Source organism: Psammomys obesus, unplaced genomic scaffold (assembly GCF_907164565.1).
Source record: "Psammomys obesus unplaced genomic scaffold, mPsaObe1.curated_primary_1811, whole genome shotgun sequence".
NCBI lineage: Eukaryota > Metazoa > Chordata > Mammalia > Rodentia > Muridae > Psammomys > Psammomys obesus.
In genome coordinates, this window is record NW_026592118.1 from 18,890,799 (window position 1) to 18,916,433 (window position 25,635).

The 25,635-nt window shown below is 37.2% G+C and overlaps 1 protein-coding gene across 3 annotated transcripts in view; it reads left to right on the forward strand.

The window, feature by feature from the left end:
* Nucleotides 1-18,966: 18,966 nt before the first annotated feature.
* The window catches only part of Cd36 (CD36 molecule), a 59,217-nt gene continuing 52,548 nt past the window's right edge, over nt 18,967-25,635 (forward strand). For 2 of the 3 annotated variants that reach the window (XM_055613008.1, XM_055613007.1), the window contains exon 1: nt 18,968-19,078. The gene's annotated coding sequence lies outside the window, so the exon portion shown is untranslated. Of the gene's footprint in view, nt 19,079-25,635 lie in introns of all 3 variants that reach the window. The other variant, XM_055613009.1, reaches the window with a different exon arrangement.

Sequence of the window (25,635 nt, forward strand, 5' to 3'; positions counted from 1 at the left end):
TCCCACTCTGGACCAGGATGTCCCACCCTATCCTCTCCATTGATCAGCATTGTGGCTGGTTGTTTTAATTGACAATACAGAGAACAAATGGTGGCATGTTTATACAAACTTGAGCCAGGTAATGCTTAGAATAAGCATCACAGTGCAATGTCCAGATTGAAATCCGATAGTAGGGGAAAGAAATCAGCATTCGAATGAACAAGGGTAAATTGTATACAGTCCAAAAGAACATTATACCAACATTTCATCATTGCTGTTTTCAAGTAAAACATATGATTGTTTAATACAACCCAACATAAGTATTTACTCAACACAAGACTGAAGTTTTGATCTTAAAATATTTATTTTATTAATAATAAATAATAATAATAAATAATATAATATAAATAATATAAATAATAAATAAATAAAATATTTATTTTTATTATAACTTAAAAATAATTATAATTACGTTATTACCTGTCTCCAGTCACCCCTCATGTCTCCTACTCCTAAGCTCTCCTACTGTCTCCTACATGTTCTCAAATTCATGGCTTCTATTTGCTAGATTATTTATTATTATTCTACTTGTTAGATTATTTTGATATATATATATATATATATGGAACATTCTTTTTATATACATATATATGTATATAATAACCTATAAAGTTGACCTGGTTAATTTCATGGAGAATATTTTTTTTATTTGCATTTGGTTCAGTTGCTTGTATTCTTTCTCCTGTATCATTAAATTACCATGATATATTTATATGTTGAATGCCCTTTGTGTAATAGGATGGCCTATGCCACCAAGCCGTATTTATGTAATCACACCATTCACTGCCACCCCTTCATGAGTGGGACACAGTTTGAATCAATTTCCAGATGAAGGATGATGTAAATGAAATTATTCATATCTTCTGAGAATTGATCTGTGGCTTTGGGGAAGTGCTTTGTTTCTTGATCTTTGCTCCTGACTCTTAATCTCCTCTATCTCCCATTCAAAATCTCTTAACTCTAATATATATGACATTAAATTACTGTCCTTATTCTACAACACATCAAAGTTAGGCTTTTTAGCAAAATCTATCCCTGGACTCTAACCTGTTACCCAACATGAGAAAAATGGAAAATTAAGGTGTTATTCATGTCATAACACTAATTGAAGACTTTTAGTCCCCACTTCTTACCTCTGCTGCAGGTTAGCTCTATGCTGTCTGTCATTTCAAGTAGAGCTGGTGTGCAGGAAGTGCTCAGACGTGTTTGCTTTGATCTTCGGTGTTCTATCTGCTCTCTCTGAGGCCGTTGCTTCATTTCTTATCCAGTTCCCTTGCTTCTCTTTATCTACCTGGGCTCTTATGTCCCCAAGTGTTCTCAGAAGTGGTTAGGGAAGGCACGTCTCACATTCTCTCATGCACGTCTGATGACTCTTAAAGTCAGGTGTTTGATTTTACAGCTTTCTCTGTTCCACATTGAACCTCAAGCACATTCTTGCTCTCAAGCACATCAACGCTCTGTCTAGACTAAACACATGCAGTTTTCTTATACTGCATACATATTTTGGTTCAGGCACTTAGGTGATATTGGCATTATTACATTAAACCTCATAAAAAAGCAGTCATCCCTATTTTCTCCTTTCCGTCTAAACTTTTAGAAATACATAACACATCCTTTGGATTTTTTTTTAAATTGAGATTTATTTAACAGCACTATTCTGCTTTCAACATAAAGTTCAGATTCCTTAGAATATTACACAAGAAGATTTTGGGCAGAGTGCAGGAAATCTTATGAAAGAAGGGGAGATGGAAAGATCTGGAGGGGACAGGAGCTCCAAAGGGAGAACAATAAATTCCCCCCCCCCAAAAAAAAAGGAAAGAAAAAACTGGGCCCGGGGGTGGGGTGGGGTTGGGGACCTTAAACCCCTGCTCAGATGTAGCCCATAGACTCATTCTCCGAGTGAGTTCCATAGTAAGGGAAGCAGGGCCTGTCTCTGGCATGAACTCAGTGGCCAGCTCTTTGATCACCTCCCCCTGGGGGGTGCATCCTTGCCAGAGCAGAGAGTAAGATGATGCAGCCAGTCCTGATGAGACCTGATAGGCTAGAGTCAGATGGAAGGGGAGGAGGACCTCCCCTATCAGGCAGAGGATAGGGAAAGAAGAGGGAGGAAGGGTAGGATGGGAGGAGACAAGGTAGGGGCTACAGCCTGGATACAAAGTGAATAAATTGTGATAAATAATAAATTAAGATAGAGAATTAAAAAAACAAAACAAAACAAGAATATTACACAAGAGACACACAGTTCTGGTCTGCACTCATTTTATTTGCTTCTTGACAATTTTTCAAATGTATCACTGCCTTACTGCTTCTGAAATTAACACATCCTGCCCTGATGTTGGTTTTTTTTCCTTTGTGTTATTAGAAAATGTGTGCTCATCTATTGAAACAAATTTGTTATTTTATGATCTATTTTCTCTCATCAAACCCAGAATCTTTAAAAGACTATTTTACTTTCCTTGCATTCTAGTGCCAGGTCCTTCAGAAATTTCTTCCTTCTTAGTGTGAAGTTGCACATTTTCTTCTCTTTTCTAAGTCTACCTCTAAAAGCTTTACAGAAATTGCTTTATGAAAATTCTTAGAGTTTGCCTAATCCCTATTTCCAAAGGTAAAACTTGCATATATGTGGCATGGGTTACCTTTGAATCGAACAGCATTTCTTCAGCACACTTGTTTTAGAACTTCAATGAATTAAGTACCTTTAGCATCCCTCTGAATATGGCATGAAACTGTGCTGTGGTTAAGGTTTGAAAAACCAAGAAGAATATTAGCAATTTGAAATTTTCTTCCCCTGAAAAGGAAAAGGAAATCATTGTGATTAAATTACTGTGGCATTAATTTGCAAACATTTTCATTTCTGTCTGTTGTCTTGGTTTATAACTCGACCTCTAATACCTGCTATAGAAACCAGAATTCCTCTGCATCAAGAAACGTCACAGAAAATATCATCCTGTCTCACCTTTCTCTAATGGTATTGGCCTTAAAAAGTTCTCTGTCATGTTTTAACTAACAGTAGGTACTAAGATCTTCCTCATTTTAGGGAGTTGCTGCGTTTGTCTCCCAGGAGAATTTATACAGACACTGTTCTCCTGTTCTGTTAGAATGCCTTCTATTCTGTCTATTTATTGGTTTAGGTTTCTCCATAAACCAGAAGTCAATGGATTTGAGGAGTTTACATATCTAAACTTGTGAAGTGACCTGGAAATAGCACAGCATGGAAGCATAATAGGTCTTCTTATTTACCTCCATCTATGCTGTTAACATCAGTGTCATTTATTAGGTCCTTTCTTATAAACTTGTAACTGCAATAAGTACTTCTCTGAGTTCTCTCCTCTAGATTAGCAAATAAATTAAACTCAAGGAGGGGACATTATTAATATAAGTTACAGCAAGTTAGTGAAAAACGTAGTAAAATAAATCATGGCTGGAAACTAGCATGTAACGCTTGAAAAGGTGTGTGTCTTGGTGACAGTTTTCATTATGAAAGGTGTGAAGCCATCTCCTGTAGGTAGTGGTATCAAACCAAGCTTTTTCTGCCCATCATATACCTTGTCAGTCACTGAAATATAGAGTTTGTTAAAGGGGAATATATTCACCAAGTAGTGATATGAAAAGGAATCTCAAATCTATTTTCATAAAGAAGTGTTTAGAGGAGATAAGACACGAGAGTTGATTATGGCACAAGTAAACAGTTTTGTAGGCAAGAAAAAAATTATGTAGTATGTATTTGTGCATATAATCAAACTTCATTTGGGAACATACTCAGAAGATGGAAGTTTTACCTTGCTCTAAGGGTTTGAGTAATATCAAAAAGTCTGTCTGGTACTTTCTCAGACCCAATTGTAGGTTCAGTACTTTGAAGAAAGAAGCCAACAGGATCCTAAGATGCAACTTAGGTAACCATTGCTGCTGTGACTGGTATGTCAAAGTGTCAGCTACAGCAAAGCCAGTGGAAGGACAAGACACTGGTTATCTATAGCAATCCAGTATAATTTAATCCAGAACTGGTGATTTTTAAACTCACCTAAATCAAGTGCCGCAAGCTAAATCCAGATTTATTTGAGATTTTCTTCAATTTCAATAGCATAAGAACTGAACTGGATTAGAGGAGAGCAAATTTTTGCCTTTTGCAAAATTGCTTGATTACTTGTGTGTAGGAAAATCCCTTATAACTATTATGTCAGCACTTATTGTGGTATGAGAAAAAGAGGAAAAGCAGTCATTAGTTGAACCCTGACACAGTGACTTCTTGTACCTCTCATATTACAGAATCAGGAAGCATGAACTTGGTTCTTGTTCTTTATTTTTTGACATTGAAAAAGCAATTTCTAATATTATACTTCTCCTTCTTAATTAAAATGAGGCAGCCATGCTTGATGCTCCATGAAGAATACCCTAATGCTGTGGTTATTTGCTTTATTATGGTCCAAATCATTTAATCTTTGCTTCTGTTTTATAAACACAATTACACTGATGTTTCCTAGATTTTAAAGCTTATTTATTTTTAAACTTGTTCTTTGGAAACATTATACATATCTTGTTTTTTGGTTTCATATCCACCATACATACCCTCAAACTACATAAATGCATAAAACACACTCATACACAAAATAAAATAATAAAACATACCATTAAAAAACACATTGATGGCAGCATCAAAAAAGGTTAAGACAAAGCAGGAAAATCACAGCTAAACTTCCAGTTGCAAAATTCAACACATCTCTCTACTAACTTAAGTCCCCTTTTTAGTAAAACTAATAACACACTCAGTCCAACTAACTCCACTGACTTGTGCATGGGAGTGCTTCATCTACTTGTGCATGTAAATCTACCCATGGCTGCCATCTAAGGAACCTGAGTCTTCCTGCTTGTGTTGATCAGTTATATGCCAAGCCAAAACAAGCTAGATCCAGCAGGAAGAGAACAGTCATCAACAGTCAGTAGTTCCTTAACTATGGATGGGTCTTTCAAAGCCACTCATCATCCCATGCTAGAATGTTTAACTGCCTTGTTGTTATGAAAGTACCACTGCTATACCGAGTTTATGTGTACAAAAGTTCTGTCATTTTTCTGCATGTGGACATCCAGTTAGACCAGCACCATTTGTTGAAGATGCTGTCTTTTCTCCATTGTATGGTTTTGGCTTCTTTGTCAAAAATCAAGTATTCATAGGTGTGTGGGTTTATTTCTGGGTCTTCCATGCAGTTCCGTTGATTCTCCTTTCTGTTTCTATGCCAATACCATGTGGTTTTTATTACTATTGCTCTGTAGCACAGCTTGAGATCAGGGATGGAGATACCTCTAGATGATTTGTTGTTGTACAAGATCGTTTTGGAAATTCTGGGTTTTTTGTTTCTCCATATGAGGCTGAGAATTTTTCTTTCAATGTCTGTAAAGAATTGTGTAGGTATTTTGCTGGGAATTGCATTGAATCTGTAGATTGCTTTTGACAGGAGGGCCATTTCCACTATGTTAATCCTAATCTATGAGCATGGGAGATCTTTACATATTCTGATATCTTCTTAAATTTCTTTCTTCAGAGACTTGAAGTTTTTATCAAATAGGTCTTTCACTTGCTTGGTTAGAGTCACACCAAGGTACTTTATGTTTTTAGTGGCTATCGTGAAGGGTGTTGTTTCCCTAATTTCTTTCTCTGCCCTTTTGTCTTTGGTTTACAGGAGGGCATCTAATTTTTTTTTTGAGTTAATTTTATATCCAGCCACTTTGTTGAATGTGTTTATCAGCTGAAGGACTTTTCTGGTTGAATTTTTCGGGTTGCTCATGTGTACTATCATATCATCTGAGAATAGTGAAACTTTGACCTCTTCCTTTCCAATGTGTATCTCCTGATCTCCTTTAGTTGTCTTATTTCTCTAGCTAGGACTTCAAGTACTATGTTAAAGAAATATGGAGACAGTGGCCAGCACTTCTTAAATGATAGGAAAAACCAGGGCTGTTCTGCTAAGTGACTTTATATCCTCTAGAAATCAGTAGGAGAAAACAAGTAACAGGACAGGAGCCTACCACAGAGGGCCTCTGAAAAAAACCTTGAGATTTCACCTTACACCCATCAGAATGGTTAAGATCAGAAACTCAAGTGACAATACATGCTGGTGAGGACGTGGAGAAAAGGGAATCCTCCTCCATTGCTGGTGGGAATGTAAACTTGTACAACCACTCTGGAAATAAATCTGGCGCTTTCTCAAACAACTAGGAATAGTGCTACATCAAGATCCAGCTATACCACTCCTAGGCATATATCCAAAATATGCTCAAGTATACAACAACCATGTTTACTCAACCATGTTCATATCAGCTTTATTTGTAATAGCCAGAACCTGGAAACAACCCAGAGGACCCTCAACTGAGGAATGGATACAGAAATTGTCATACATTTAGTTTGCTTTCTTGATGTGTTATCTGACCACAGCAGTGGGAAAGGCACTGATACAGTCTTGTTACAAATGGGAGTGTAATGGTTGGCCATAAACTGGTTACTTATTAGACAAGTTGATCAGCAGTTCTGCGCTTACATCCCAATCTAAGCTCTCAGAGAGGGGGTCAAGGAAAGTCTGTCAATCTGAAGAGTCTGGAACGTATAGCTCAGTTTAGAGTGTCTGGATAGCCATGGTGGCTCCCACCTGCAGGGGCAGGATGATCACACGGGGTTACATGCCAGTTTGGACCACTGTATGAGATTATGTCTCTAGGGCTTGGGGGAGACAGGGAGCAAAACTGGCAGACACCCAAGTGGAGTCACAGCTACCACCAAGGATGAAGTGAAAACGTTTGTCTCAAACAACTACTGAGCACTTTGTGAGCCAGAAGTGCCCAGAGATTAAGGCGACACTTGATCAGATTTACAAACAACTCCAACTTAAGGGTCTCCCTGTTTTCTTGTAAGACGAACCATGCCACAGAGCAGAAATGTCTGAAAGAAGATGAGACACAGAAGTGGAAATGTGTATCCTAAGTGTTCACATTTCAATTATATTTTTCCATTTAAAAATTCAGTGGTGCCTTGAATTTGACCTCCAGTACACAAGGGGGAAAAAATCAAAAGGTAGAAAGAGAAAATAATAGGACAAAAGGAAAAGTTAAGAGCTGGCTTGCGTTCTCTTATAAAATGAAACACCTGTATCTTCAATCCTGTACATGACAACAATCCAGAGTCTGCCTCATCACAGAATTCATAAGAGAAACTATTTACCTTTCTAGCCGTGTTTGGAAAACATTAGGCTGTGTACAAAAGCATGTTCTAGAACACAACTGCCTATAAAACCAGGTTTCAGCTTGCCCCACAAAGTTGCAAACTATGAGAAAGGAGTTCTTTTGGTTTCTAATTTGGGATCACAATGGTGTTTAGAGTACAAGCATGTGCGGATAAAACTATGTTGGTATCATCCCTTCTCCACCTAAGACAGGAACTGAGGTCGGCAAACATTGCAGCAGATGGTGAGCATCGCTGTGCACGTCTAAAACGTGACAAGGAGACGTGCCGGGCAAACCTCTGTCAGAAGGAGCCAGCCGAGGAGAGCTGTACAATCAGCTTCCAACATGGTGCCATGTCACTGAGCCCAAAGCAAATAGTGCATTCCCTCTGACCCCAGGCCTTCACACAGCTTCTCCTATACTGTGGTTCTAAATATCTTATTCATGCTGTGTTTTATGTCTCTAGTCAAGATAGATCTGGGTCTCTTCTAGGCACAACTGTGTTGCAGATGCCAAAATGTGATTATATCTAAATGTTGGTGATTTAAAATAACATTCAAATCAACTAAGAATTTTTAATTTAACATTAGGAATTGTGTTTAATGTATTCATCTCAAAGAAGTTGTCACAAAATCCAAGGAAGATAGAAATTGATGCCTTCCTAACGCCATTAGCTAAGGTAATGCTTCACAATATTAAAACATTCTTATGCCTAACACTCTCATTTTACTGGAGAAACTTTCTGTCTTAGTCCTAAATTACCTCAAAGGTTTTATTCTTAGGTTTCATGATATCTTTGATTTCTTGGATGTTTTGTGTCAGAGTTTTTTTTTTTTTTTTATATTCAACATTTTCTTTGATGGATGCATCAATTTCTTCTATTGTACTTTCTACAACTGAGATTCTTTCCTCCATCTCTTGTATTCTGCTGTGGATGCTTACCTCTCTAGTTCCTGTTTCTTCTCTAAGTTCTCTCTTTCCTGGATTGGCTCAGTTTGTTCTTTCTTTATTGTTTCCGTTGCTATCTTTAGATCTTGAACCATTTTATTAATTTCCTTCACTTGTTTGCTTGCATTTTCCTGTATTTCCTTGAGTTATTTATTCATTTCCTCTCAAAAGGCTTCAGTCTGTTTGACTGTATCTTCCTGTATTTCTTTACAGATTTTTATTTGTTTCCTCTAGCATCATCTTCATAAACATGGATTTTAAACAAGGTCATTTTCTTGTGCTGCATGTAATTTAGAGTGTCTAGGGCAGATTGCCTTGAAATAACTGGGTTCTGGAGATGCCATATTGCTTTGGCTTTTGTTGATTGTGTTTTTACACTTGCCTTTAGCAATCTGGTTGTCTTTAGCATTGACTGGTAGTTTCTGGTGCCCAGTGGAGTTCTGTGCAGCTGTGGGGAGGGTGCAGAATGAGTCCTAGACAGGAAGCTGGATGTTCCTGAAGGAGCCCTCCTCAGATTGGTGGGTATAGTCCCTGACTGGTGGGAGGTTCTCAGGGGATTTCCTGAGGCCCTCCTCAGATGTATGATTCTGTGGAGTAACTGGACTCCTCAGGAGCCCAGGCACTCTCCTCTCACCAGGGGAAGTCCAGGAGGCAGCTGCCCTGCCACTGACTTTCTTTTCTGAGGTTAAGGAGCTTCAGCTGCCCTGACACTGTGCTCAGATACTGTGCTTGCTGGGCACAGCCAACCTGGAGAAGCAGTGAGCCTAGAGGTATGGTCGGCCTCCCTAGGGAGATGGGTTGAGTGTTGGAGCTATGTCTGGAGCTGTTCCTTTGGCTCCTGGGCATCAGGAACCCCTGAGACTGGAGCTGCCCTGGTACTCTGAAGATATTCACTGGCCAGTGAGAACAGCATTTAGGCGTGTGGCTATATGCTGAGAGAGGGCACCATCAGAACCCAGAAACTTTTCTGAGGATTAGTCGGGAGACCTGTTAGACCCATTTGTTTCCATCTCCATGGGCTCTCCTCTCATCTGGGAAATGAATGCTGGTGTTTTGGGGCCCTCGGTTCACTCTTATAGGTTGCTGTGCAGTCACTGCTGTCTTGCTTATCAGACACAGTGTGTGATCAGCGCCCTCATTTTGGAATCCTCCCCAAGACTTCAATTAATCTCTACTGGATTAATTTCATAGTCACTAACTTTATTTGTATGTTTTATGATGTCATAGTTTTCTATTTTACCAGTTCAATGACTATAACACATGTTTTAGTTTCTTTTTTTTTTTTTTTTTGGTTTTCTAAAGGTATTGATCATAAAATACCTTTTTATTTTAAGCCTTATTAGTTATTTGTTTTTAAAATTTATCTTGCATATATTTTGTCAAGTTATAGATGTTTTTGTCTTTATATTTAATATTATAAGAAATAAATAAGGATTTATAATTGGACATCATAGTAAAAAGATCAATAGAGTAATCATTATACACACATGACAGCACAGAATTCAAAATGCTGCTAAACCAAACTTAGAAATGCTATAAAAGTAAACACCAAATTTCCAAAATGTTACATCAAAATTTGCATTAACCATTGATTAATTTTATATTGAGTATATGTTGAATAATATCTTTATATTGGGTTAAGTAACATTAGCATCGATACCAACTGTTTATTTTCTATTTTTTAACGTAACTATTGGACTTTTCAAAAGTATGTTCATGCTTGTATTTATCTCCTTGACTAATACTCTGTAATGTAATAGGATCTGATGAGGTCTCAGTAATTTCTGCCTTTTCCCATCCCTCCTATCTTCACTAAAAATGCCAACCTAAAGAGTTCTCAGCCACAAATGAGAGATCTGTACCACTCTCAATGCTCAAAAGTTCAAGAAACATTAAAATACAGAAACAAATAAAAAAACAAATTGTAAGAGCTGGATGTCTGGAAGGACTTCAGTAAAAAGGTATCTTATGAGCATGACAGGACAAATGAGCTCACGAACAGACAGTAAATAGGGTGAGTAGAGGAGGGACATGCGAGTTATCACCCCTAATGGAGGAGCTAATGACAGCTGATGGCTTCGGAGAAAGGAAGACTCAGGTCTCTTTAAGGGTTTGTCACACCCCAGTAGATGACTATACAATATAGGTATGTGGATAACACAAATTGGAATTGTGTGTAATGATTATGATCAAAAAATGTAGATCAGGAGACACAAAATTTGGAAATTTATGAGAAAGTTAAATATAGGGTATAGATCTTTGGAGAATCAGAAGAAGGGTTAAGGGTGAATACGATCAAAGCATATTGTGTACATATATGAAATTATCAAAGAATTAATAGTATTACTGAATTTTTAAATTAAAAAAATACACTAACAATTGTTTTCTCTTGTATCATTCCATTTCTCTACAAAACAAGCATAAGGTGGGAAGTTTGCCAGAACACAGGAAATAGCACTGGAATATTGGTGTTATGTAGAATACCCTTGTAGTTCTTTCCGATACCATCTGTCCCCTAACACTATGTAGTGTAGCTTCTTGTTCTTTTTATTTGTTTTTTGTTTGTTTGTTTGTTTGTTTGTTTTGGTTTGGTTTTATTTTTGTAATACTGCTATATGACAAGGTATCTTTTTTTTAGGCTTTCCTTGGTTATTTTAAAAATTTAAAAATTTTATTTATTTATTTATTCACTTTACATCCCAGTCGTAGCTCCCTCCCTCCTTTCCTCCTGGTCCCACAATCTTTCTCTATTCTCCTTGTTCCCTCTCCTCTACTCCTCTTGTTCTTATGTCAGTTTCTGGCTCAAAAAAGAAATTTCAGGTCTTTCGGTAAGGTGACGAAAGAGAATAGACAAGCCACGCTGATGGTGTGAGAGATCTAGAGTTTAAGACATTTCCTAAAGATTACTGCCCTAGACCCTGATCCCCTTGGCTGTCCTTGTTGTTAGCTCATTGTCTCTCCTAAGAATATTTGGCACATTCTTTTCACTTCTTAAAGGCTTTTTTTTTTTCTAAGTGAAGGGATCAGAATCTGATACTTTCAGGTCATTAGTCCATCTGCTTTCTAAATAGTGTCTCAGTGTTTTGGTTTGCTTTCGTCTATATCTTTGGACAAACGTATGCTCAGCTTTCTATAAATCAGTATCCTTGCATTTTAGTGAGAATTACAGGCAAAGATGAAGGCAAATGCTGCATTAAGTAGGCCATGTTAATAAAATATTGGTCAAAATTTACAAATTTGGAACCATTCAGGTATCACGCTTGTATTTTCAGTACTTGAAATACAAACGCTGGACTGTAGTCTGGTCATGTGTCCTATGATTGGTCTCATCCATTTCCCTACACCCGTATATGGGACCTTATCTCAGTGTGTTTTCCTGTACCCATAGATATGAGCTTTTAAGTCAAACAAGGCTTCAAAAGGTCACCTGCCTTTTCTAATCCCACCAACTTTTTGGAGGCTAATAAAATCACATAAGGTCTTCTTTAAGCACTTACCTTTATTTACTCGTAACTTTCCTTCCTTCTACTTAAGCTCAACTAATCTTCTAGGACAGATTAAGGCTTTAGTGATTCTGTGAATGTATTTATCAGATTACATTCCTTATTGATCTCTCAGCTAACTTTCAAATCGCGACTCTATTTCCTACCATTTCAAATATGCTATTGTGTGGTATTAATTCAAAAGTTGGTCTCTCCTATTCTCTCCATTCTCTTTTTGGCCTGAATATATGTGAATCTGAAGATTAGAGAAAGTATTTTAGTGGAGCCAAGGAACTGACCTTATTATACTATTCACTTTTTAATAAGAGAAAACCATTATTATCTTGCCTGGTTGTCTATGCCTTTCATCCAGCAGTTGGCTGTAGGGGCCACAGAGCAGAAGTATTTCTCAGTGAGTACAAAACATTGAACGGGAACTCCACAAGCAGAGCAACAGAACAAGATAATTTGAACACAGGGAACTTCCCAGAGATTCATACTCCAACCAAGGACTATTTGTGGAGATGACCTGGAACCCCCTGCACAGGTGTAGCCCATGGCAGTTCAGTGTCCAAGTGGGTTCCATAGTAATGGGAAGAGGGACTGCCTCTGACATAATCTGATTGGCCTGCTCGTTGATCACTTCCCCCTGAGGGGGGAGCAGCCTTACCAGGCCACAGGAGAGGACAATGCAGCCACTTTTGATGAGAACTGATAGACTAAGATCAAAAAGAAGGAGAGGAGGACCTCCCCTATCAGTGGACTTGGGGAGTGGCATGCATGCAGAAAGGGGAGGGAGGGTGGGATCAGCAGGGGAGGAGGGAGGGGCTCATGGGGGGATACAAAATGAATAAAGTGTAATTAATAAAAAAAATAAAAGATTAAAAAAAAACAAAAACAAAACATTGAAGTATCATTAGCTGGGTACAGAGTGCAGAAATATGTGCTAAATGCTGAGTCTTAGAACTTCTGAATGTTATAATCCAGTTCAGTATTCTGGAAAGATTGTATGATTAAGTCAAGGAAAAGATGGCTACTATCTACAAAGTACTAGTCATGAGGGCAAAGAGACACCATAGCACTGAATTTAGAAAAGGCACCCTCTGCCTTCTTATCTTTATTAATGTAATGCCTGTCAAGAAAAATAGGGCTTGAGTTTTAAAGATAAAATGACTAAAACTGTCAATATTTTAAAGTTTCTTTTAAATGATAATAGAAAATACACTGTATTGGACAGCATGGACGTGTGGGGTAAAATTAAATGTCGAAGAATATCAGTACATTTTGTTGTAGAGCTGAGTTTATGACTCTGAAATTACTTTTTGTTTAAATGACATATAGGCTTTACAATGACTCCTTGTGACACTTCGGCCAACAACAATAAGGGCACTTTCTACATCCACTACAGCTCTCCTTTGGACCAAGTAAACTTGCTCCTTCACATTCCACCTGTTAGGAGGGCCATTCTGTTTCCCCTACTAATGGAAACATGGAATTAACTTCTTTGAATTTTTATTCACATTCTTAACACATAACAGATAATTTCTTTAGAACAACATAATATTTTGGAAAGTATAAATTCAAAGACTTGAAAATATATTAAGTCATGAAAAAATGACTTTAAGTAAGATTACTATTTTCTATCATGTATGCCCTTTCATGCCATTACATGTAAGGACCATGTAAAGACCACTTTTCTGTGTTTTTCCGCATTGTTTTATTTGACAGTATTTGGTAGCAGTGTGAAATAGGGGAAAAGAGTCTAAACCAAACAGCAAGCATTTAACTTGTCACTCAACTCCTCTTAAGCTTTAATAAGTTTCCTAATCTCCTGAGTATCATTTAGCTACTTGAGTTATCGGGAAATCGTACTACCTTCAAGCACTGAAAGCAATATTACTTTATATAATGTGTCTGTTTCTGGAATATTCCTTAACACGGGGAAAGCATTCTAATGGCTATCCATTATTGTAACATAACACAGCTTAGGTCTCTTCACAAAGGTGCTTCTAAAGAGATTATTACCATTTTGCAAGTTAGGCACAGAGGAGTGAGAATGATGGAATTATGAACACTATACAATTGTGCCACCCACTTTCTAATCGAATTCTGTCCATGTACACAAAGAGGTTGGAAACACTCATGTTAATAGCCTTAATTTTTCTTAGCCTCAGGAAAGAAAGACTTCAAGACAACATTTAGGTAGAATTTATTATTTTATTTACAATGCTATTTCCCTGGTTGTCTCTTTATGAAAATTTACTCAGTTATCAAATATTTGCCCATTTGCATAAGGCGTAGCTCAATTAAGTTCAATATAAAGCAGTCCAGTCCTCGTGTTGGGATGATAAGCATCCATTTCATGACCGGGTAAGCCACCTGCTCTGCCTTATTGCCTCATTGGGTTGAGAAATAGGAGAACGGATTCCAGGACAAACTGCAGACAAAGGCCAGGGAGTGGTGTCCACATGAAAAAGTGTTCTTGTCCTCATACTGCCCCAAGATAGCCTGACTTTTGGGAAGGTCACTAGAGTTTATGAGTGTCTGACGCCAGAAGAGCCCTCTGCTCATGTGGTGGGTCTGGGTGATTCTGAAATGAGTCAACTGTGGGGAGCAAACAGTTATTAAAACACAAGAAGTAAAAGGAAAAAAAAATTCCTGGGAGACTATGTTAAAGCTTTTTAAAAAAACTATCATTGCACAGACCTAGAATACAGGTTATTGTCATATTAGGAGTAAATAAAGTGAAAAACAGGAAAATACAGAGTTTTATTTGAATACTTTTTTTTTTTCCTTCTGTGATTTCAAATATTTACAAAAAGTCTTTTCTGGCATTTAATTCCTTTTCATGATAATATATCACTTACTTTTTGTTTTACTTGTTATTCATCCATCTTCAGTGTTTTGTTTATTTGTTTGTTTCTTTGGATCTAATTGTGAATGCTGGTTTTCCATTACCTTAGCATTCACTGTAAGGTGAAATGTTTTATCTACAGTAAGTCAGGTAAAAATGTTAAGTTGTTAATAAATAGTGTATTACCCAAGAAAGAACACAGATCTGAACACTTACCTATAGATATTTTTACTTTAAAACACTTTAGTTTTAAAAATAATTAAGCTACTTCCAGCTATATATATGCCATATATATGCCACTTTTCCATCTCATCATTTTAAATTCAAGTTGCTGTATTTTAATAATAACAATACAACATATATTCCCTCATTTTCTAAATTCAAATGGGCTTTCTTTAGTGTTTCAAGATACTAAGTATCAAAATAAAAGGCTTGTAAATGCATTCAGTGTGTTCTCTCTTTACCTTAATTATAAATTTTGAGACAATTTTTTTTTCATGAAGTTAGCATATTTAACAGCATACTAATTCCTTTTAAATTTTATAGTGAAACACACGTTATTTCTAACAGCATCTGAACTGGGTGCTTAGTTAATTTAAAATGACCAGTCTCTCAATTATTCTGAAGCCACAAAAAAAAAAAAAAAAACAAAACAAAACAAAAAAAAAAAAACAACTTTTTTCCTTCTTGGGAAGTTCTGCAGAGGTTTCTAAATCCCTCTGGGCGTGGTGAAATGCCTTCTTCCTCCACCCTCCTCTGCACTGACAGCTGACAACTGGTTGACCCCTGACTCATTCAGAGAAAGAGGCCACGCACCCCTGCTCTGTGCCTTGTCCTAGATGTCAGCCTCTATTAGGTTGTATTACTGTCTACCTTCGTTGGCACATTCCTTGTGTGTGTACTTTATAAACAAATTTATCTTTAAACTCGTTTCCATTAGCAACTTATCTCCTTTTATATAATCTGAATCAGGAATAGAAATGGCTGCTTTCTTAGAAAATGGCAAAAAATATTAGTTTCTTATGACCAAATGAACAAAGAGTAGTTTGTTAGGTATGAGCTAGAAGGTTGCTCTTATGTTAAATAACCTTAGGTTTTCTCACTAATTTTTAAATATCACATATTAACCAGATATACTGATTTAAGCTTTCCTTTTTCATATTACTACTATTAATATTATATATAGTCAACTTTCTAATTCTTGTCCTTGTATCAGTTATCAATCTAAAATCTGTGGCTCAGACTTAATAGAAAGATTTTTGTTTGTTTGTTTTCCATATATGGAGACCTGGGAGAAATTTGGCCTAGCAACAAATTCATGGTAATGTGTGAGTAAGTATTTGACTACTTGCAAATATTTTTCTGGAATTCCAGTAGTATCATATAAGGAGAATGATCCAGGGTATATCAATTGAAGCAGATTAATTTCAAATATTTCAAAGAACTTCTCAGTTAAAAATATAAAACCCTCTGACCTTAGCCTATCTGGTCTCATCAGGACTGGCTGCATTGTTCTCCTCTGTGGCTTGACAAGGCTGTTCCCCCCTCAGCGGGAGGTGATCAAAGAGCCAGCCACTGAGTTCATCTCAGAGACAGTCCCTGTTCCCATTACTAAGGAACCCACTTGGGCACTGAGCTGCCATGGGCTACATCTGTGCAGGTGTTCTAGGTTATTTCCATGCATGGTCTTTGGTTGGAGTATCAGTCTCAGAAAAGACTCCTGTGCCCAGATTTTTTGGTCCTGTTGCTCTCCTTGTGGAGCTCCTGTCCTCTCCAGGTCCTTACATCTCCTCCTTCTTTCATAAGATTCCCTGCACACTGCCCAAAGTTTGGTTATGTGTCTTAGCATCTGCTTTGATACCTTGTTGGGTAGAGTCTTTCAAAGGCCTTCTGCGGTAGGCTTCTGTCCTCTTCCCTGGTTTCTTCCTCTTCCGACGTCTATCCCGTTTGCTTTTCTGAGTGAGGATTGATCATCTTACCATGGGGCTTTCCTCTTGCTCAGCTTCTTTAGGTCAGAGGGAAGGGGAGAAGGAACTCCTCATCAGTGAACTTGGGGAGGGGCATGGGAGAAGATAAGGGAGGAAGAGTGGGATTGGGAGGGGATGAGGGAAGGGGCTACAGCTAGGATACAAAGTGAATAAGCTGTAATTTATACAAAAATAAATAAACATTTTAAAATCTACTGAAATGAAAAGTTTAAGCTAATTAATGCCCTTCTAGCAACTGAGTACAGTTGACAATCCATAGAAAACCCTAAGATATGTAAATTATCCTGGAAGTGTGGATAAAGTGAATTTGTGTCACCAAAACCAAAAAAATAATAACATGCACAGAAAACAAGAGCAATGCTTTCTGCATGGGGCAGAAACTTGGATACAAGAGGACAAGAGAGAGAACAAGAGGAGAACATGCCAGTTTCGGGAATAAGGCAATACACTCTGTAGGCTTTCAGCATCATGAATGGACTTTGAAGTGTATCTCAATTTTTGGACATCTGAAGGCTCCACTGTTACATGATCATGATTAGACAATGAGTTGCCACAGCTCTGTCACCTCCTGTAGTGTTAGGACAATGAGGAAATACTGCATGTATCACAGGTAGACTGGATGAGAAGGGCTGTGGGCTGCAGTAACAAGGGTTCATGTCTGTATAAATGTGGATTTTATGACAATCAAGACACCTCATTTTCTCTAGGAATTCCTGTTCTTCATTTTATGAATGTTTGTTTGTTTGGTTGGTTGGTTTTGAGAGAGAGAGGATTGCCCATACTCCATATTATCACTGAGTTCACTATAAAGCTGAGAATTACCTGGAGCCTCTGATTCTGGTCACTACACTTCCATCTCCACTGACTGTGCTAGAACTACAGACAAGCAACATCATCCCGTTTTATACCATGCTAGGTGTCAAGCCCAGGATTTGATACTCGGGAAGCAAGAACACAACCTATTCAGCCTCTCTCGGGCCACAAAGCCAGCAAATCTTAGGTACATAGACTCCCAAACATAAGATGTGTGTCTCCAAAGTGAGATACTAGAAACTTTCTAAGCACAGCAAGGTTTGACAGAAGCTGTCAGTAGATAGGCTTGGCTGTGTTAGCAGATTCAAGAAATGGCAGTTCTTCTAAGGTATGCACTTATCTAACTGTCGATAACGGACCTGATCACTGGCAGCCATGACTGCCATAAAACACAAGGGCAGCCCCAGACAAGCTTTTGACAACCCTGCTTTTTTTTAAATGCTGACATGTGAGGGTGGGGTTTAGTAATATTTCTATTCAATTCATAAAGCTTTGAATTTGTTCATTTCTCCAGTGAAAAGCTCATGCTCCGTGTCATGATATCAATCTTGTGAGGAGAGGGAGATAACTAAATAATGAAAGATTAAATTCTAGGTAACCCGCTTTAGACTGAATGCTCTAAGCCAGGGAACATTTGCTTTTCATAAGATCAGACTGGACTCTCTTATGCCTCGTGGAGAACTGCAGTGATACTTATTACACAACAATTTGCCATAGATACGTGTTTCTTTCCTCCTGGCTGTGTTCTGAGCACAAAGGGCTCACATGATAAATGGACCCATGAGGAAGAATGTTGTCAACACTGATTCTTGGAGATGTATAGCCTTAAATGATTATGGAGAAATATCATTAATACCTGGACTTACTTAGCATATATTATAAAGATACTTTCTTCAGTATCTTTATGTTTCATATTTACTTGATATATGTAAAATGTATTATTTGCTGCATACATATATAGATAGATAGAGTCATACAGATTAGACTCACCAAATATCATCTTTAATGGCATATGTTACACAAGAGGATCAAAATTATCTTAAGTCTGAGCTTGGTAGTTTTACGTGGCTTAATCCAGTGCTCTCCTCACAAGCAATGCCATCCTTGAATGTAGTGTTCTTCATCTCAAAGACAAATGCTCGTGTCTTTCTGAGATAAATATTCTGAGTATAATGTCCTACATATGCCTATGACACCTGTGTGTCTTAGGCAAGAGACTTCTGTCAAGGGACTTGCTGTGAGGATGTTAGTGTAGTTTTCCCTGGAGGTGTATCCGTTGCTCTGTTCTTTGAAACTCCAAAGAGTAATTCTTTTTTTCTCTCTTCATTCCTTCCTTCTTTTCTTATTTCCTTCCTTCCTTCCTTCTTTCCTTCTTTCCTTCTTTCTTTCTTCCTTCCTTCCTTCCTTCCTTCCTTCCTTCCTTCCTTCCTTCCTTCCTTTCTTTCTTTCTTTCTCTTTCTTTTTTAAGAGCAGTTCATTTTCAAGCTAGACAGGTTAGCAAACACTGGGTGCCAAGGTTTACTTTGGTTTAGAAGCTTCACTGCCGCACCGGAGTGTCAATCAAAATTCCACAGCCATTCTTGGATACTTGGAGGTGGGGCTGTGTGGTGAGCAGCTGTGATTTGACCCAGCACTTGGGGCAAACAGGACCGGAGTTATCAATGTGACTCTCTAACCTTGCAACTGCATTTTGACAGTTCCTATAAACGTTGTGGCCTTGCACTCTGCCATCGGACTTCTAACTGGTAATTACTTCTGCGTAATTAAGTGCAAATTATGTAGACTAAAGCTTTGATGATCAAACTTGTGCCTGCAAAACTAAAACCTCTTACTTTGATGGGATTATTTGCTTGTTCTTGTACAGTTTAGGGTATAACTGGGTTTTTCTCTTCCCACAGAGAGAGGAAAAAGTAGGAAGTATTATGTACATTCAAATATCCTGTTGAACTTTTAATTAAGAAATAAAATAGGTATTTGGTCAACTCTATTTTTACTGTAATCTCGCTAGTTACTATGTTACTACATGATACAAGAGAATTCAGAAATATTCAAAATTATTCAAATGTTAATATATGTATATCTATCTGTTGAATTCAAGGCACATCTTAATGGGGTTAAAAGGTTTATTTATGTACACCTCTTTATTATCTATCATCTGTCTATCTACCCATCTATCCTAAGAAGACTGTTAAATGCAGATTGTCTTTTTCTTTCTAAAGAAAGAATCAAATAAATATTATAACTGAGGTTTTAGCCTATTAAGATTTTGCGGCAGTGTGGTTGTCTTGGAATCTTTCAGAAAGAAGAATATGTCTTTTCCTGCTTCTGGTGGCCGATAATAATAAACAGAGGTCACAGACAGTCCCTGCTGCTGGCTTTCCTGGCACAGCACAAGTCAGCCGGTCATCTAAGTAAACTATTTGAGAGGTGATTTTGCAACTTCGTTTTTTTTTCTCAAGTTAGATGTTTCATCACTGCAATGTAATTCAACATAAGCTACTGAAACATTGATGAAATGGTCAGGAGGGCACATGAATAACACTAAAATACTAAAATTAAATAAAAGTTTTCAACCTGCAAATCGCTACAATAAGATGTTTTCATGGTAACAATTTGGTTGTATAGAAAGTATACAAAACCAGGTGTTGGAATTAGGCAAAATTGAAGACACAATTGCTTTATTGGTAACATATCACTCTCCTAACTGATGTTTTATGTTTTAATTTATATTGTGATGCAATACTCTGTAGCAATATCTGAACAGATTTACTGTAGTTGTATTAAATGGTCGGCAATACTGCCTAGGGAATTAAAATTCAGGGCAGCAGGAATAGTTAGCAGGAATGGTGGGCACTGGGGTAATACAGGGATGGACACATTCGGAAGAGAAGATGCTAACAGTTGTGTCTTCCAAATCACGGCTGTGCTGTGCTTCGAGATCTGTGCAATTCCTTGTCTCCTGGGCACCCAAACGTACTTATATATCGTAGATATGTTATACTTCCACAATATCAGATAATTTTTTACTTCATATGATCCAGCTTACCTAAAACTGTAATTACTAAATACAAGTTGAAGTGATATAATGTACAGCATGCTACAAAACATTTTATATTAAATGGCAGTAAGTTGATTAGTCTGAAAATTATGTAACTGACTCTCTCTGAAGAGCTAGATGTTGTGTTTTGTCTTGTTTGTTGAATGAATACTTCTCTGAAATACTGATAATTTTCTATACTTAATTTTATGCACTTAACGCCGTAAATATTCACAGAATTCCTGGTACAAATACTGTGTCATGGACAAGTATACCCACACAGGGGATCTTTGAGGGTCACTGATCTACTAGATAGTTAAGAAATCCGTGGCTGAACTTGGTACCACAACAGTGGTATTCATTCTCTAAAGATGATGAAAGATTAGCGGAGTCCTAAGTATGTGCAGTCTGTGGAGCCTGAGGTTGCCTAGAAACTCAGTGACTATGAGCTTGCCATGACAACCCAAGTTATCAGTGAACGCAAACTTGGCTGGCATTCTGCTAAGTCTCCATATTTTGTTGGTAAGAATATTCATGTAATATCTTCTGTATTCTCAGTATTCTTATTATTTATGCAGTCGTGATAAATGGTATGTCAATAGATTCAAATGTGAAAATTTTATGATAGCTTATATATATTAATATATCTATATATGTGTATATATAGACATGAAATTGATTTTTAATCCAGTTTCTGTTTTATTTCAAATTTGAGACGTCTGTTTGCTATTTTATCATCCGCGCTATATATATATTCTATATCTAGAGAGAGAATATACTGTTATAAGATTTCTCCTTAAGATCTTAATTTAATAACTTAATGTAATTTGTGTAGTTTGTCACAGCAGTGTGTTTATGGGGCTGGGGTTTTTCTGTGGCTCTGCTCTTAGATTTGAAGAGCAGCTTCATTGTTCTACATTTATACCATGTAGAGGCTGTGTTCTTGCTTGTACCTCTCCCGATGCTAGTTGTGTTCTTGGCTTATCTCTGTATTAATTCTGACTCGGTGTTTATCACCATCAAGAGGCAGAAGCAGAGACTCTCCTGAGACAAGCCGCCACAAGGCTCTATTTACTGTTCTTTTCTCCTGGGTATTATCATTTATGGCTTTTGTTTTGATATTTAAGGGTTCATCCTGTTAACATTTCTCTTGAGAGAAGAAGCAATTTGACTCACATTTTCACAGAAAATGCCACAATTAATACTTTTTCATATTTGTGATTCTGCAAATAGTCAACATCTGTGCATTGCTTAGTATTTTAGCTCAGCTAGATGGTGTCTCTGGAGATGGCAATAAGCTTCAGCTCATAGATGGGTACAAGTATAAACATAGGACTTTGGGCTGTTTCCCTGGAATTAACCATCCTTTGAAATCCTAACCTAGAGCTCTTTAAGATTCCAATGAACATTCAATAAGTAAATCATGCATTACATAAACAACCCCCCCCCCATATTTAAAAATACAGGTTCTTAGCTGGGCTATGGTGGTACACTCCTTTAATCCCAGCACTTGGGAGGCAGAGGCAGGCAGATCTAAGTTCGAGGCCAGCCTGGTTATAGAGAAAGTTCCAGAACAGCCAAGGCTAACCAGAAGAACTCTGTCTCCAAAACACAAAATAAAATAAAATAATAAAATGAAATTTCTCATACAATTTAGATAATATATTCTGATTACAGTTTTTCTGCCCTCTACTCCTCTCACTTCCTCCCAAAGTTTCCTCCCATTTGACAGTCAATGTTTAGCTTGTTACCAGTTTACAATAAAGTTTGCATACGTTTGTTTGTTTGTTTGTTTGTTTGTTTGAAATGGGGTTTCTCTTTGTAGCCCTGGCTGTCCTAAAACACGCTCTGTAGACCAGGCTGGCCTCAAAATGACAGAGATCCAATGGCCTCTGCCTCTTGAGTGCTGGGATTAAGGAAATGTGTCACCACTACTCAGCTAATAAATTCAAAGAGCTGATATAGCTGCCACCTTTTTCATGCCATCAAAACGTTCATATTGCATGGTGGCCATGTTTCTTTCTGCCTGACATCTTGAAACTCATTTTCACTCCTATCGATATGAAGCCTTCTTTTATAGATGTCTTTTATAAAATTGGCACCCAAGATCATCTGAAATATTTAGGGAAAGCATTTCATAGGAGGATGTCATTCATTTGTGCAGTGTAATTATGTAACAAATATCATATAGACTGGAAACATTTTTACTATATATAAAAATATTTTCTGATGTGGAGTAAGCCTATGGTATATATTTAACACATTCAGTTTTTGGCTTAGCCAGACTACCCTGGTTATTGGTCACACTGCATGCTTAATGACAACTAAACCAAAAGATTTACATCTAGGAAGTTATTATTCTTCTAAATTTTTATATCAGATAACTGGAAAAGGCAACTATTTAATATAATTGTGCTTTTTTTAAGTGCATACATTCTTTGATGTTTAAGCTATTTACCATTCATTCAGCAGACGTTTGCCTCAAATTATGTTTTGGTTACTGTTTCAAACACTAGGATATTTGGTACAAAATACAAAAATAATTTCCAGTGAATATGTTACAGGAACTTGTTTTATGATTTTCTACCTTACTACCATAAATTGAACTTGAGGATGCACAAGTTCTATGGCAGAGACACTCAAGTGTTGTAAGTATACGTAGAATTATACAATGTAGTCATATGGTCTTTTACTATGTATTACCACCTATATATTGTGTATATTATAGAATCCTATATATATATGGATACGTTTCAAAAAAAAAAAGAAACATCATTTCAAACACTCTTCCTGACCCCACAACATGAATTAAATGATCGTTTACAAATTAGGTTATTTTTTGTCTGTTTAAGGACACCTGATCAGGCTGAAGAAGTTCCTCTGTGCAACCGTGAGGACTGGGGTTCAGATCCCCAGCACCCATGCAAAAAGGCAGAACGTTAGTGCACCCTTTTAATCCCAACACTAGAGAATAAGAGACAGGCAAACACTTTTAGCTATGTTCCAGCCAGGCTGGCAGAATCCACAAGTTTTATGTTCGATGAAAGACCCTTTTCCCAAAAAGTGATGTGGACCACAATTGATGAGGACACACAACATAAACTTCTAGCTCACTCTCACGGGAAGGAGCAGCTGAATGCACACACATGTATTCAAAAGGGAAAATTTTGACAGTACTTTACACAGTATCAAAGGTCATCTCTGCAAGATAACAAGCAGCACAAGACTTTTAGAACTGCAAGTTCTAAATTACTTTGTGATAGGTCTGAGGATATTAATTTGGAAAACTTTCTATTAACTTTCTTTTAACTAGAAAAGTCTTAAAATATTGAAATATTTTTTTAAAGTTTATGACTTACTGAGTAGTGACAATTAACTTACTAAAATGTATAGATCAAGGTTCATCTTTATAAAGTAAATCAAATTCTTCAAAACACAGTCATGAATTAGGTTCTTCTAAAATAAATTATATGCCATTATTTCATCCTAATTTTATTTACATAGGATTAGATGAAAACACAATGTATGATCTAGTCGTGGACAGTCATTTTATAAATAAAAATCATTGATTTGCACCAAAATTCATAAAAGAATATATTACCACAGTGTGTTTCCTTTAGCAAAGTTACATAGCTGGTGAGCCAGAAAGTGCTCGGCAAATAACACAAATTCAATGCTTGTGTTCAATTTTTAATTTTGATCATTTGAAGCATTTCACATTAGTTTTTACAACAGAATGACGTGTATGAGGTGGAGAGAGGAAGCAGCAGAATACACTGCAGTTTGGGCTGAAACACATTTCACATTGTTTAGAGGTGGTGAGTTGCCACTGGAAGCAGTAGAATAGAAACATCTGTTAAACTGATAAAATGGGCATATCTATAAAAGGAGTCAAGGACCACAGGAACTTGTGATTTCCTCTAACCTAAGAACTTGTACTCATGTATGTGGAATTGTAATATATTGGTTTGGATGCAATCCCAAAGTCATGTACTTAAAAGCAGCTGTCATTTTGAAAGAAAATTAAATCCCAAACAGGATATCAAAGAGTCAAAAATAAACAAGAACTCGGTGAATGTGAGACAACTAAGACAAGAAAAAGATAAGAAAGAGCTAAGACCATTCTGGAAACATTCTATGGATTCTGTCTTCTTCTGACATACTCATCCTTATAGGTTTTAATAGGTTTGCCAAAAAACCAAACCAAAACAAAACATGATTACTGTGTTTAATTCATTGATTTATTTCACTTCCAATATATACTTACCCTTATCCTCTTCCCTCCAACTAGTGTGATTATCAAAATTTTCCCCAGGGGACTGTTGAGAACGAGAGGAAAAACAGGCCTAGCAATAATCTTGGATCACATCCAGAAAATATTTTTAGTTCTTACAACAAATGGAGGATGGTGCCACCAGCCTTATACACTGAGCTTGGAAAAATATGTGACATCTTTAGGATATATAGTCTGAATACCAAAACACCATGTTTCTAACAAAGACAATATCACAGCACACCACAAAACATACTCTGATTCCACAAGCATCTCACCTTACACTCTCACCCACGAGCTGGAGGCATTAGAGAATAGAATGGTTAATATAGCTAACTACAGAATGGCAACTACAGCCAGGATACTGTGGGCCTCCAGAGCCCAGAAAACAAACCCGTGTCCTGAAAGTCCTTGACCTTTGTTCTCCCTAAGCAGTACAAAAGTCACAGAACTTGCTCACTTGTAGAGTCACTTGAAGGTGACATTCCATAGTTCATAATGTTCTACAACTGGCCACTGTTTACTTAAGTTATAACCAGAAAGAAAAGAGAAAAGTTACATTTAGGAGTATGGGAGGGGACAGCCACAATGAGGTTGACAGATGCTGGCATAAACACAGGATTCATGATGCCTAAACCTACCTCACAGAGACAGAACGATGATTCCTTCTGTGTAGTCCACAGAGTGAAATCCATGAATCATTGCCATTGCTCAATAACTGGAAGCAAACATTAATGTTGCTGCTGTGGAGTCAGGGATAATACAAGACTGGATGAGTTAGTAACATTTCCGTTACCCACAGCTTGATTGTAGAGATCCTAAAGTGAGCATTTTCTCTTCTGCTCTTTCATCCAAGCAGGTAACAACATCTATCACAAGTCATACACAGGGCAATGGAGAGTTCTGTATTTTAGGATGATTCTGAACTTACAATCTATCTGTCCTATACGCACTATAGACTGAGAGCTTGCCACTTGTTCATCTTCTGGAGT